Source organism: Hyperolius riggenbachi, chromosome 9, assembly GCF_040937935.1.
Source record: "Hyperolius riggenbachi isolate aHypRig1 chromosome 9, aHypRig1.pri, whole genome shotgun sequence".
Lineage (NCBI taxonomy): Eukaryota > Metazoa > Chordata > Amphibia > Anura > Hyperoliidae > Hyperolius > Hyperolius riggenbachi.
The window spans coordinates 12976267-12991019 of NC_090654.1; the positions used below are offsets into that span (position 1 = coordinate 12976267).

The 14753-nt window shown below is 51.5% G+C and overlaps 2 protein-coding genes across 2 annotated transcripts in view; one reads left to right on the plus strand and one right to left on the minus strand.

Annotated features, from left to right (window-relative positions):
* The window catches only part of NCF4 (neutrophil cytosolic factor 4), a 185540-nt gene extending 178717 nt beyond the window's left edge, over positions 1–6823 (minus strand). The window contains exon 1 of the mRNA XM_068251953.1: positions 6774–6823. The gene's annotated coding sequence lies outside the window, so the exon portion shown is untranslated. The remainder of the gene's footprint in view (positions 1–6773) is intronic.
* LOC137531924 (parvalbumin alpha-like) overlaps positions 1–14753 on the plus strand; it is a 96005-nt gene that overhangs the window by 26251 nt on the left and 55001 nt on the right. The window lies entirely within an intron of this gene.

A 14753-nucleotide genomic window follows, 5' to 3' on the forward strand; every position in this document is an offset into this window, starting at 1 on the left:
CTATACTGAGGCATCTAATCCTGGCTATCTATACTGAGGCATCTAATCCTGGCTATCTATACTGAGGCATCTAATCCTGGCTATCTATACTGAGGCATCTAATCCTGGCTATCTATACTGATGCATCTAATCCTGACTATCTATACTGAGGCATCTAATCCTGACTATCTATACTGAGGCATCTAATCCTGACTATCTATACTGAGGCATCTAATCCTGGCTATCTATACTGAGGCATCTAATCCTGGCTATCTATACTGATGCATCTAATCCTGACTATCTATACTGAGGCATCTAATCCTGACTATCTATACTGAGGCATCTAATCCTGGCTATCTATACCGAGGCACCTATTCCTGACTATCTATACTGAGGCATCTAATCCTGGCTATCTATACTGAGGCATCTAATCCTGACTATCTATACTGAGGCATCTAATCCTGACTATCTATACTGAGGCATCTAATCCTGGCTATCTATACTGAGGCATCTATTCCTGACTATCTATACTGAGGCACCTATTCCTGACTATCTATACTGAGGCATCTAATCCTGGCTATCTATACTGAGGCATCTATTCCTGACTATCTATACTGAGGCACCTATCCCTGGCTATCTATACTGAGGCATCTAATCCTGACTATCTATACTGAGGCATCTAATCCTGGCTATCTATACTGAGGCACCTACTCCTGGCTATCTATACTGAGGCACCTATCCCTGGCTATCTATACTGAGGCATCTAATCCTGACTATCTATACTGAGGCATCTAATCCTGGCTATTTAACCCTCCTGGCAGTTTGTCAAAATCCGCCAGGGGGCAGCAAAACCATTTTTAAAAAAAAAATGTTTTCATGTAGCGAGACTTGCTACATGATAGCCGCTGCTCAGCGGCATCCCCCCAGCCCCTCCGATCGCCTCCGGGAAGAACGGGATCTCCTGGAGGGCTTCCCCCGTCGCCATAGCGATGGGCGGGATGATGTCACCGACGTCGTGACATCAAAGAGGACTCCGATCCACCCCACAGAGCTGCCTAGCACTGATTGGCCAGACAGCGCACGGGGTCTGCGGGGGGGCGGGGGGGGCGGGGGGGGGCGGCTGCGGCGCGATGGATAGCGGCGGATCTGCAGGTAGCGGCGGCGATCGGATTGCACACGCAGCTAGCAAAGTGCTAGCTGCGTGTAGCAAAAAAAAAATTATGCAAATCGGCCCAGCGGGGCCTGAGCGGTGCCTTCCGGCGGCATAGCCCGAGCTCAGCTCGGGCTTACCGTCAGGAAGGTTAATGTAGGGTAGAGGGGCCGGGTCCAAATTCCGCATCGGGGCGCCTGAGGTTTGTAGCCACGCCACTGAGGAGGAGTTTGGCAGTGCCCGTGACAAGACGCAGTGCAGGAAAGGCAATGACACCTGTCGCACCACAAGCTGGATTTAAGCCAAGACCACATTGGCCTTGGCCTAGGGCGCCACAGGAGCAAGAGCGGGTGGGCAGCAGGCTGGAGATGTGCAGTTTTCAATTGCAAGCTTGCAGTGGGCTGTGGTACTCTTCTGACGGCTGCCTATGCACTATGTGTGCTGCTCCTTGTGTACATCTGGCAGTCAGGAGGAGTTTGGCAGTTCCAGTGACAAGAGGCAGTGCAGGCAAGGCAAGGACACCTGTCGCACCGTTAGCCAGATTTAGGCGGCACACGGGTGAACTTGGGACAGCAGAGGACGAGTGCAGGGGGTGGGTGCGTGCAGCCATTGCAGCGGGGGGGAAGTGAGGGTGGCGGCCGAGGTCTAGCGCCGTTCTTAAACGAGTGGGCTTTGATCTAGTCCTGAATAATTGACTGCATTCTACAATATGTCACTACAGGGCCTCTTACAAGAATTTCCCTTCCATGGTGGGTTTAATGCTTCCACGTGAACAGTTTGCTGGGAGCAGCGATAGCGTTCAACCTGACATTAACACATATTAGAATGTCACAGGTGCGGGGGACATTAATGAATAAGCTGCAGTTCCCATGATCCTCCAGTGCCGCCTCTGATTGAAGCAGGCGATGATTCATGTGCTCTGAATATTTATGCCAGTAAAGCGCTAAACATGATTGTGAGAGGCAGCGATACTCCCTCGATCAGGAAGAGCTGAGGGACGAGAAGGAAATGAGTCCATCAGACAGTCAGAAGATATTATCTGCTGTCACCTCCGATAACACTCTGAGGACAAACGTCTTTTCAGAGGCCACTTATAAACTTGACTCGCGTTACAGAGAAGCGTTCTGCAAAGTTACAAACAGATAATAGCCTTGATTTAACATCGCAAGCTTCCTAATATAACAACACTGAAAATTTTTAAAACTATAATCATTTTCAAAGTGATAATTATTGCGCGCCCAATTATAGCCAGCCGCCTTACAGCCGATGTTTGCATTAACGCCTGTGCGGAGGCCAAATCGTCCATTAGCCACAGGCATCCTAATTTCATGCTCTGAACCCCACCTACCAGCGCCTAAAATGAACCACCGCCTAATGCTTCGCCCTCTTTCCCCTTGTAAGTTCCGAAAATGAAACTCCTAATCCCAGCGCCCAAATGACCTCTAGTCGTAGCTGATAGTCAACAATCGCCTACAACCTTTATTCCCTTGTACGGGCCCAGTTCTAGACTTTTTGCGGTCTGACCCCCAAAAAACACCATCAGTATAGGTAGGCAGGTATAGGTGCCCCCTGTATAAGAAGCCAGGTATAGGTGTCCCCTGTATAGGCAGTCAGTATAGTTGCCCCCAGTATAGGTAGCCAGTATAGTTACCTACATTATAGGTAGTCAGTATAGTTGCCCCCAGTATATAGGTTACCCAGGTACATGCCCCCAGAATAGGTAGACAGTATAGTTGCCCCCAGTATATAGATTAGCCAGGTACATGCCCCCAGAATAGGTAGACAGTATAGCTTCCCCCAGTATATAGGTTAGCCAGGTAGGGGCCCCCAGTATAGGTAGACAGTATAGTGGCCCCAGTATATAGATTACCCAGGTAGGGGCCCCCAGAATAGGTAGACAGTATAGTTGCTACCAGTATATAGGTTAGCCAGGTAGGTGCCCCCAGAATAGGTAGACAGTATAGTTGCTACCAGTATATAGGTTAGCCAGGTAGGTGCCCCCAGTGTAGGTAGACAGTATAGTTGCCCCCAGTATATAGATTAGCCAGGTAGGTGCCCCCAGTGTAGGTAGACAGTATAGTTGCCCCCAGTATATAGGTTAGCCAGGTAGGTGCCCCCAGAATAGGTAGACAGTATAGTTGCTACCAGTATATAGGTTAGCCAGGTAGGTGCCCCCAGAATAGGTAGACAGTATAGTTGCTACCAGTATATAGGTTAGCCAGGTAGGTGCCCCCAGAATAGGTAGACAGTATAGTTGCTACCAGTATATAGGTTAGCCAGGTAGGTGCCCCCAGAATAGGTAGACAGTATAGTTGCCCCCGGTATATAGGTTAGCCAGGTAGGTGCCCCCAGAATAGGTAGACAGTATAGTTGCTACCAGTATATAGGTTAGCCAGGTAGGTGCCCCCAGTATAGGTAGACAGTATAGTTTCCCCCAGTCAGAGGCGTAACTAGACATCACTGGGCCCCCCTGCGAAACTATAGGTGCCCCCTGTATAAGAAGCCAGGTATAGGTGTCCCCAGTATAGGCAGTCAGTATAGTTGCCACCAGTACAGGGAGCCAGAATAGGTAGCCAGTATAGTTGCCTCCATTATAGATAGTCAGTATAGTTGCCCCCAGTATATAGGTTACCCAGGTACATGCCCCCAGTATAGGTAGACAGTATAGTTGCTACCAGTATATAGGTTAGTCAGGTAGGTGCCCCCAGAATAGGTAGACAGTATAGTTGCTACCAGTATATAGGTTAGCCAGGTAGGTGCCCCCAGTGTAGGTAGACAGTATAGTTGCTACCAGTATATAGGTTAGCCAGGTAGGTGCCCCCAGTGTAGGTAGACAGTATAGTTGCCCCCAGTATATAGATTAGCCAGGTAGGTGCCCCCAGTGTAGGTAGACAGTATAGTTGCTACCAGTATATAGGTTAGCCAGGTAGGTGCCCCCAGAATAGGTAGACAGTATAGTTGCTACCAGTATATAGGTTAGCCAGGTAGGTGCCCCCAGAATAGGTAGACAGTATAGTTGCTACCAGTATATAGGTTAGCCAGGTAGGTGCCCCCAGTGTAGGTAGACAGTATAGTTGCTACCAGTATATAGGTTAGCCAGGTAGGTGCCCCCAGTGTAGGTAGACAGTATAGTTGCCCCCAGTATATAGATTAGCCAGGTAGGTGCCCCCAGTGTAGGTAGACAGTATAGTTGCTACCAGTATATAGGTTAGCCAGGTAGGTGCCCCCAGTGTAGGTAGACAGTATAGTTGCTACCAGTATATAGGTTAGCCAGGTAGGTGCCCCCAGTGTAGGTAGACAGTATAGTTGCCCCCAGTATATAGATTAGCCAGGTAGGTGCCCCCAGTGTAGGTAGACAGTATAGTTGCTACCAGTATATAGGTTAGCCAGGTAGGTGCCCCCAGTGTAGGTAGACAGTATAGTTGCCCCCAGTATATAGATTAGCCAGGTAGGTGCCCCCAGTGTAGGTAGACAGTATAGTTGCCCCCAGTATATAGATTAGCCAGGTAGGTGCCCCCAGTATAGGTAGACAGTATAGTTGCCCCCAGTATATAGGTTACCCAGGTACATGCCCCCAGAATAGGTAGACAGTATAGTTGCTACCAGTATATAGGTTAGCCAGGTAGGTGCCCCCAGTGTAGGTAGACAGTATAGTTGCCCCCAGTATATAGATTAGCCAGGTAGGTGCCCCCAGTATAGGTAGACAGTATAGTTGCCCCCAGTATATAGATTAGCCAGGTAGGTGCCCCCAGTATAGGTAGACAGTATAGTTGCCCCCAGTATATAGGTTACCCAGGTACATGCCCCCAGAATAGGTAGACAGTATAGTTGCTACCAGTATATAGGTTAGCCAGGTAGGTGCCCCCAGTGTAGGTAGACAGTATAGTTGCCCCCAGTATATAGGTTAGCCAGGTAGGTGCCCCCAGAATAGGTAGACAGTATAGTTTCTACCAGTATATAGATTAGCCAGGTAGGTGCCCCCAGTATAGGTAGACAGTATAGTTTCCCCCAGTCAGAGGCGTAACTAGACATCACCGGGCCCCCCTGCGAAACTTTGGAAGGGGCCCCCCTGCCCCCCTCGCTTTCTGCACGGGAAAACTGAGGACCAATGTGTTTTCCCCATGCAGAGAAAAACACTTAGGGCTTGATTCAAAAAGTGGTGCTAACTGTTAGCACGCCTGTGAAAAGCCCCTTAGCACGCCTAAAAGAGCTTTTCGCGCGCTAATTCACGCACGAGAAACATCGCGCGCAAAGCTATGCGCGCAAAATGCTTTACGCGCGTAAAGTTTTGTGCGCATAACTTTACACGCGATTTCTTAAAGCTTTGTGCGTGCTAACTACTTAGCACCCTAGTTAGCATGCACAAAGCCTTTAGGCGTGCTAACTAGGTTAGCACCGCTTTGTGAATCGAGCCTTTAGACTTAAAGGAAACGTCAGGCAATCTACCCCCAGATCTACTTACCCAGGGCTTCCTCCAGCCCCTTGCAGCCGACATGTCCCTCCCTGCTCCCAGTACATACATACACACACAGCTGTATTATTTTACTACATGAGAGCACATGCTATATGGAGGAACAACAATGACATGCTGAATGTAAGATATAGTATCAATGTAACTTTGTGTGTATTAAGAATCTAGGAATCTCTTCTGAGGGAAGGTCTACAACTTTTTATCCAACTGTGACTCCTTTGTTTGTAAGGTTGTACATGAAGTCATCAGAACTGCTGCAGTGTGAGACAGATGTTTTTTACGAACCCTAGGGAGCGGACAGTGTACAAATTCCAAAGTGTGTATGATTCCTTATCTGTGTGGTGGACACATGCAGTCATTATAACAATGGTACGAGAGCAGAATACGTTTTCTCTCCATGTCCTTAGTTGCTTGTCAGTCTCTCAAACTTTTTCCCCCACGGGGCCACCTGAGACTTCTGGGCCCCCCTGCAGAGGCATCCCTTGCAGGGTCTATTGTTACGCCCCTGCCCCCAGTATATAGATTAGCCAGGTAGGTGCCCCCAGTATAGGTAGACAGTATAGTTGCCCCCAGTATATAGATTAGCCAGGTAGGTGCCCCCAGTATAGGTAAACAGTATAGTTGCCCCCAGTATATAGGTTAGCCAGGTAGGTGCCCCCAGTGTAGGTAGACAGTATAGTTGCCCCCAGTATATAGATTAGCCAGGTAGGTGCCCCCACTATAGGTAGACAGTATAGTTGCCCCCAGTATATAGATTAGCCAGGTAGGTGCCCCCAGTATAGGTAAACAGTATAGTTGCCCCCAGTATATAGGTTAGCCAGGTAGGTGCCCCCAGTGTAGGTAGACAGTATAGTTGCCCCCAGTATATAGATTAGCCAGGTAGGTGCCCCCAGTGTAGGTAGACAGTATAGTTACCTCCAGTATATAGATTAGCCAGGTAGGTGCCCCCAGTATAGGTAGACAGTATAGTTGCCCCCAGTATATAGGTTAGCCAGGTAGGTGCCCCCAGTGTAGGTAGACAGTATAGTTGCCCCCAGTATATAGATTAGCCAGGTAGGTGCCCCCAGTGTAGGTAGACAGTATAGTTGCCTCCAGTATATAGATTAGCCAGGTAGGTGTCCCCAATTGGTAGCCAGCCTGCTCCCCTCCTTCCCTGCAGCAGCCGTTCCTTACCTTTTGAGTAAGTCAGCAGGCACCTCCTCTATGAAAGCCTCTGGTCCTCCCCTGGCTAACAGACCTCAGATCAGAGCGACCCGCAGCACTGCTGTGAAGAGGAAGAAAGAGAGCGGCTCCCATAGCGTAGAGGCGCATATACAGGTAGAACTTATTTCCTGTATATTGCTGTTACCAGGGGAACTGCTCTCCTGTTTCCTCTTCACAGCAGTGCTGCGGGTCGTCCTGATCTGAGGTCTGTTAGCCAGGGGAGGCCTGGGGACTCTCATAGAGGAGGTGGATGCTGACTTATTCACAAGGGAAAGAGTGGCAGTCGCAGGGAATGAGGAGGGAGGGAGCGGACGGAGTGCCACTGCTCCGCCTGTGCCGCCTAATTCCCGCCATTCAACTGGCATCACGGGAGGACCTACCCGGCACTCAATTACCAATAATTAACGCAGGTGTCTGTTAGACCAAAATTAGCATCAACTCAGAATTATTAGCATTGCATTGACCAGGGGTGTTGCTAGGATCCTAAGCGAACTGGGGCACTTTTGGGCACTCCAGCCAAAAAATGGGTGTGGCCATGCACCAGAATGTGGGTGTGGTCTTGGGTGGGGCCAAATTTACATGAACTTAACAGCGGTCTAAGTAGGTCTGACAAGAAAAATTTTGGATGAAGCCCCCTCTCCATTAGTACAATAAATATATGCAGCATATCAGTATCAATAGGCAGTATCAATTAAAGGACAACTGAAGAGAGAGGTATATGGAGGCTGCCATATTGATTTCCTTTTAAAGCAATACCAGTTGCCCGGCTGTCCTGCTGATCCTCTGCATCTAATTTATAGCCATAGCCCCTGAACAAGCATGCAGCAGATCAGCTGTTTCTGACATTAATGTCAGATCTGACAATATTAGCTGCATGCTTGTTTCTGGTGTGATTCAGACACTACTGCAGCCAAATTGACCAGCAGGGCTGCCAGGCAACTGGTATTGTTTAACAGGAAATAAATATGGCACCCTCCATATTCTTCTCACTACAGTTGTCCGTTAAATATAACTAGGCAGAGTTACCTGGCTTCTGTGCTGGCTGGTCTGGCTGGCTGCCATGTTATCTGGCAGTCCCCCTATAGCATTCTCTGACCTTCTAGTGGACCCCTCCCATGCTCCCATGGGCCTCCCATTAAGGCACCACAACTCCCAACATGCCCCCATAAAAGAACCACAGCTCCCTGCATACCCCATAAAGGCATCACAGCACCTAGCATGGCATCACAGCACCCAATATGCCCCCATAGAGGCACCACAGCACCCAGCATACCCTCCATTGCTGTGTGCTGTGGTGCCATGCTGGGTGCTATGGTGGCTCTGTGGGCCACGCTGGGGGTTGTAAAGCTGGCTGCTGTGTAGTGCCATGCTGGGTACTGTGGTGCCTCTGTGGGGCATGCTGGGTACTGTGTGGTGCCTCTGTGGGGCATGCTGGGTACTGTGTGGTGCTATGCTGGGTACTGTGGTGACTCTGTGCATGCTGGGTACTGTGTGGTGCCATGCTGGGTGCTGTGGTGCCTCTACTCTGGGGGATGTCCGGGGCACGGGCCACTGATCTTTGGGGCTAGCGACGCCGCTGTCGTTGACCATACGTAGTGAGAAGTAATGGCTGTGCCTTTTGATCTGTTCATCCTTTCGTGTGCGCGGCGTAGCGGAGAGTCCCTGTAGGGTCATTACCACACTGGCGGTACGAAATCTAACCGCCTTTTGTAGATATGATGTTGTAAAGCGGCGGCTGATCCCGAACATATACAGCGAGATGTATGGAAACAAATAACGGCCAATAGCAGCTTTACATACAGCAAATTGCTCGTTGCATTCTTTCAGCTCCGTAAACGGCGGCAGATGTTGGCCATTATATTCAGGTGAATATACCGCGGCGGGGCCGTTCTATTTCCAGATACGGCGGCGGGAATAAAAAATGTATGATGGGACAGGCAGCGGGTCTATATAGCTCTCCATAAATATAACTGCGCCCATCCCAGATGCCAGTCTGTGCTGCCAGGAAGTGTGAGTGATGCCAGTTGTGGCGACGGGAGGGGGAGGACAGATACAATTACCAGCCAGAGAGAGGTGCAGAGTGCCCAGCATCCTGCGCTGTCAGCAAGTTCTTCTGCAAGAAAACTGCACTTGGCAGATCCCCGAGCGTCCCCTCCCCTCCTGTGACTCACATCCTGCCAATGAAAGATTAGTCTCTGCTCATTCCGCATTACATGGGCGATCCCGACACTGCATTACTGCATGCACCAGTCACTCTCTCTGACAGGAAAAGCCTGAAAACCAGATCTGACACTGCATTACTGCATGCACCAGTAACAGAAGCAGCCCAAATACCAGACCCGACACTGCATTACTGCATGCACCAGTCACACGCTGTGCCAGTAACAGGAACACCCCGAACACCAGACCCGGCACTGCATTACTGCATGCACCAGTCACACTCTGTGCCAGTAACAGGAACACCCCGAAAAACAGACCGACCACTGCATTACTGCATGCACCAGTCACAGGCTGCACCAGTAACAGGAACATCCCGAACACCAGACCCGACACTGCATTACTGCATGCACCAGCCACACTCTGTGCCAGTAACAGGAACACCCCGAACACCAGACCCGACACTGCATTACTGCATGCACCAGTCACACGCTGTGCCAGTAACAGGAACACCCCGAACACCAGACCCGACACTGCATTACTGCATGCACCAGTCACACTCTGTGCCAGTAACAGGAATATTCCGAACACCAGACCTGACACTGCATTACTGCATGCACCAGTCACACGCTGCACCAGTAACAGGAACATCCTGACCACCAGACCTGACACTGTATTACTGCATGCACCAGTCACACGCTGTGCCAGTAACAGGAACACCCCGAACACCAGACCCGACACTGCATTACTGAATGCACCAGTCACACGCTGTGCCAGTAACAGGAACACCCCGAACACCAGACCCGACACTGCATTACTGCATGCACCAGTCACATGCTGTGCCAGTAACAGGAACACCCCGAACACTAGACCCGACACTGCATTACTGCATGCACCAGTCACACTCTGTGCCAGTAACAGGGACATCCCGACCACCAGACCCGACACTGCATTACTGCATGCACCAGTCACACTCTCTGCCAGTAACAGGAACACCCCGACCACCAGACCCGACACTGCATTACTGCATGCACCAGTCACACTCTGTGCCAGTAACAGGAACATCCCGAACACCAGACCAGACACTGCATTACTGCATTCACCAGTCACACGCTGTGCCAGTAACGGGAACATCCCCGAACACCAGACCCGACACTGCAATACTGCATGCGCCAGGCACACTCTGTGCCAGTAACTGGAATACCCCGAACACCAGACCCGACACTGCATTACTGCATGCACCAGTCACACTCTCTGCCAGTAACAGGAACACCACGAACACCAGACCCGACACTGCATTACTGCATGCACCAGTCACACTCTGTGCCAGTAACAGGAACATCCTGACCACCAGACCCGACACTGCATTACTGCATGCACCAGTCTCACGCTGTGCCAGTAACAAGAACATCCCGACCACCAGACCCGACACTGCATTACTGCATGCACCAGTCACACGCTGTGCCAGTAACAGGAACACCCCGAACGCCAGACCCGACCCTGCATTACTGCATGCACCAGTCACACTCTGTGCCAGTAACAGGAACATCCCGAATACCAGACCCGACCCTGCATTACTGCATGCACCAGTCACACGCTGTGCCAGTAACAGGAACACCCCGACCACCAGACCCCACACTGCATTACTGCATGTACCAGTCACACTCTGTGCCAGTAACAGGAACACCCCGAACACTAGACCCGACACTGCATTACTGCATGCACCAGTCACACTCTGTGCCAGTAACAGGGACATCCCGACCACCAGACCCGACACTGCATTACTGCATGCACCATTCACACTCTCTGCCAGTAACAGGAACACCCCGACCACCAGACCCGACACTGCATTACTGCATGCACCAGTCACACTCTGTGCCAGTAACAGGAAAATCCCGAACACCAGACCAGACACTGCATTACTGCATTCACCAGTCACACGCTGTGCCAGTAACAGGAACATCCCCGAACACCAGACCCGACACTGCATTACCGCATGCGCCAGTCACACTCTGTGCCAGTAACAGGAACATCCCGAATACCAGACTTGACACTGCATTACTACATGCACCAGTCACACGCTGCGCCAGTAACAGGAACATCCTGACCACCAGGCCCAACACTGCATTACTGCATGCACCAGGCACACTCTCTGCCAGTAACAGGAACACCCCGAACACCAGACCCGACACTGCATTACTGCATGCACCAGTCACACTCTGTGCCAGTAACAGGAACATCCCGACCACCAGACCCGACACTGCATTACTGCATGCACCATTCACACTCTCTGCCAGTAACAGGAACACCCCGACCACCAGACCCGACACTGCATTACTGCATGCACCAGTCACACTCTGTGCCAGTAACAGGAACATCCCGAACACCAGACCAGACACTGCATTACTGCATTCACCAGTCACACGCTGTGCCAGTAACAGGAACATCCCCGAACACCAGACCCGACACTGCATTACCGCATGCGCCAGTCACACTCTGTGCCAGTAACAGGAACATCCCGAATACCAGACTTGACACTGCATTACTACATGCACCAGTCACACGCTGCGCCAGTAACAGGAACATCCTGACCACCAGGCCCAACACTGCATTACTGCATGCACCAGGCACACTCTCTGCCAGTAACAGGAACACCCCGAACACCAGACCCGACACTGCATTACTGCATGCACCAGTCACACTCTGTGCCAGTAACAGGAACATCCCGACCACCAGACCCGACACTGCATTACTGCATGCACCAGTCACACGCTGTGCCAGTAACAGGAACACCCCGAACGCCAGACCCGATCCTGCATTACTGCATGCACCAGTCACACTCTGTGCCAGTAACAGGAACATCCCGAATACCAGACCCGACCCTGCATTACTGCATGCACCAGTCACACGCTGTGCCAGTAACAGGAACAGGCGCGCCTCTAGCCATGTTGTCACTCCAGGCGAGAAAATATGTGGCGCCCCCCACCCCCATGGTGCCCTTCCATGAAAATAATCATAATGTTTCACCAAGAAATAATCATAATGCGGCCGCGTTTCATCAGAAAATTCGCAATGCGGGCAGTGTTTCACCAGAAAATACACATAATGTAAGGCTGCAGAAGTGAGCTTATGGGCTGTGGGCCAGTGAACTGACGCGGCATCTATCTAACGCCGCAAGCCTGTTCAATACCTGGGGACACAACATTTGGCGTGCGGTGACCGCGGTCCCCCCCTGCACAGCACTTATGCCCGCCTGGTCGGCCTGGCACCCTCTACAATGGGTTAGAAGGAGGCACAAAGGGGGACAGAAGGAGTCACAGAGGGACTAAAGTAGGCACACGGGGACAGAAGGAGGCACAGGGGGACAGAGGGAGGTGCAGGGGACAGAGGTGGTACATGGGGACTGAAGAGGCACATGGAGACAGAAGGAGGCACAAAGGGATACAGAAGGAGGCACAGGAGTACAGCAGAAGGAGGCAGAGTGGGACTAAAGGAGGAACAGGGGGCAGAGGTAGCACAAGGGGACAAATAAAGGCACAGGGGGACACAAGGAGGCACAAAGGGCACAGAAGGAGGCAGAGATGGCACAAAGGAGGAAAGAATGATGCACAAGGCACAGAGGTGTCAGCTGCCTGCAACTTACGCTAAGTAGATTCAGCAGAAGCATGTAATAGAACAGCCACAGGGGTGTGGCTTAATAATGAGTGGGGCCTAATTTGGGGGCGGGGCTTAATTCTGCAACATGGCGCCCCCAGGACCAATGGCACTCCAGGCAATGGCCTGTACTGCCTATGCCTAGAGGCGCCCCTGAACAGGAACACCCTTAACGCCAGACCCGACCCTGCATTACTGCATGCACCAGTCACACTCTGTGCCAGTAACAGGAACACCCCGACCACCAGACCCGACACTGCATTACTGCATGCACCAGTCACACTCTCTGCCAGTAACAGGAACATCCCGAACACCAGACCCGACACTGCATTACTGCATGCACCAGTCACACTCTGTGCCAGTAACAGGAACATCCCGACCACCAGACCCGACACTGCATTACTGCATGCACCAGTCACACGCTGTGCCAGTAACAAAAACATCCCGAACACCAGACCTGACACTGCATTACTGCATGCACCAGTCACACTCTGAGCCAGTAACAGGAACACCCCGAACACAAGACCTGACACTGCATTACTGCATGCACCAGTCACACTCCGTGCCAGTAACAGGAACATCCCGACCACCAGACCCGACACTGCATTACTGCATGCACCAGTCACACGCTGTGCCAGTAACAAGAACATCCCGAACACTAGACCCGACACTGCATTACTGCATGCACCAGTCACACACTGTGCCAGTAACAGGAACATCCCGACCACCAGACCTGACACTGCATTACTGCATGCACCAGTCACACGCTGTGCCAGTAACAGGAACATCCCGAACACCAGACCAGACACTGCATTACTGCATGCGCCAGTCACACTCTGTGCCAGTAACAGGAACATCCCGACCACCAGACCCGACACTGCATTACTGCATGCACCAGTCACACACTGTGCCAGTAACAAGAACATCCCGAACACCAGACCCGACACTGCATTACTGCATGCACCAGTCACACTCTCTGCCAGTAACAGGAACATCCCGAACACCAGACCCGACACTGCATTACTGCATGCACCAGTCACACGCTGTGCCAGTAACAGGAACATCCCGACCACCAGACCTGACACTGCATTACTGCATGCACCAGTCACACGCTGTGCCAGTAACAGGAACATCCCGAACACCAGACCAGACACTGCATTACTGCATGCGCCAATCACACTCTGTGCCAGTAACAGGAACATCCCGACCACCAGACCCGACACTGCATTACTGCATGCACCAGTCACACTCTGTGCCAGTAACAGGAACACCCTGAACACCAGACCCGACACTGCATTACTGCATGCACCAGTCACACGCTGTGCCAGTAACAGGAACATCCCGAACACCAGACCTGACACTGCATTACTGCATGCACCAGTCACACTCTGTGCCAGTAACAGGAACACCCCGAACACCAGACCCGACACTGCATTACTGCATGCACCAGTCACACTCTCTGCCAGTAACAGGAACATCCCGAACACCAGACCCGACACTGCATTACTGCATGCACCAGTCACACTCTCTGCCAGTAACAGGAACATCCCGAACACCAGACCCGACACTGCATTACTGCATGCACCAGTCACACTCTGTGCCAGTAACAGGAACATCCCGACCACCAGACCCGACACTGCATTACTGCATGCACCAGTCACACGCTGTGCCAGTAACAAGAACATCCCGAACACCAGACCTGACACTGCATTACTGCATGCACCAGTCACACTCTGAGCCAGTAACAGGAACACCCCGAACACAAGACCTGACACTGCATTACTGCATGCACCAGTCACACTCCGTGCCAGTAACAGGAACATCCCGACCACTAGACCCGACACTGCATTACTGCATGCACCAGTCACACTCCGTGCCAGTAACAGGAACATCCCGACCACTAGACCCGACACTGCATTACTGCATGCACCAGTCACACACTGTGCCAGTAACAGGAACATCCCGACCACCAGACCTGACACTGCATTACTGCATGCACCAGTCACACGCTGTGCCAGTAACAGGAACATCCCGAACACCAGACCAGACACTGCATTACTGCATGCGCCAGTCACACTCTGTGCCAGTAACAGGAACATCCCGACCACCAGACCCGACACTGCATTACTGCATGCACCA